Source organism: Protobothrops mucrosquamatus, unplaced genomic scaffold, assembly GCF_001527695.2.
Source record: "Protobothrops mucrosquamatus isolate PMUCROS unplaced genomic scaffold, P.Mucros_1.0 scaffold605, whole genome shotgun sequence".
Classification (NCBI taxonomy): domain Eukaryota; kingdom Metazoa; phylum Chordata; class Lepidosauria; order Squamata; family Viperidae; genus Protobothrops; species Protobothrops mucrosquamatus.
The window spans coordinates 1,257,591-1,258,652 of NW_015386903.1; positions in this window are offsets into that span (position 1 = coordinate 1,257,591).

The window sequence follows — 1,062 nt, forward strand, 5'->3', positions numbered from 1 at the left end:
CTTGAAACTTCCTTCCTGTACTTTGACAGGAGGGCAGCCTAAAGCGATTTTCACAAATATCTTTGCACTGAACAATGGCTTGATAGAAGGAATTTTGTCACAGCTCTCCTGCCATTTCATCATGTTGCACTACAATTGTGCCCTCCAAGAGTCCCAGATTTGAATATCAGACTGGTTCCAAGTGTTACTGTTAATTACACTCACATCAGTAGCCCGGACAGGAAGTTTTCACAGCTTGGTATTAAAAAAAGAAAGAAAGAAACCTACTTCATTCCTTTTGTATATATGCTGATTGTCGACTCTCTTGCTTTTTAAACTTTTTTTTTTTTTGCATATTGGTTTTCTTGAAACATATTAAGTGACAAAACAACAAATTGTTTTTTTGCTACAATTGAAGAAAAGTTGGGCGTGTTGGTATGGCACATCTTCCATTTAGGCCAGGGGCTCTGGCCAGAAAGAAATCAATTAGGGAAGGTGTATAAATTTGAAGATGTAGAGGAAAGGACCACACATGAAGAGGTAACAATAGATATCTCCCATTTCAGACCATAACCGTAAATAATAAAAGAAACCTTTAAAATAATAAAAAAAGATATTATGAGGGTTGATGCTTAACCTGACAAGATGTCATTAGCTTTATATCTGTCAGATCTAAGCCGAGAGATGAGACGGTGAAATCCAGTCAAGTTTGTTGCTTTCACCTAATGGACAGAATCTTGCCAGACTAAAGCTATAATATTGATATATCCTGAGGGATTCTAGGGTATGCTTACCCTGAAATGCTTCTCCCCCATTCAGCTCAGGACTGTATAATCTCTTACTCTGGGTCTCTCCCTTGAAAAGCCATGTTTTGCCAAAATTTTCCTCCACTTCCTCTGTAGATACACATCCCATCACAATATCCTGTCTTCCCTTCTAGAACATTATTGTGGCATCGGACCTGGATATCTCCGAGACCGCCTTCTGCCGCAGGTTGCCTCCCATCGGCCGGTACGCTCCCACAGAGTGGGTCTCCTCAGGGTGCCGTCAGCCAGACAGTGCCGGCTGGCGACCCCCAGGGGG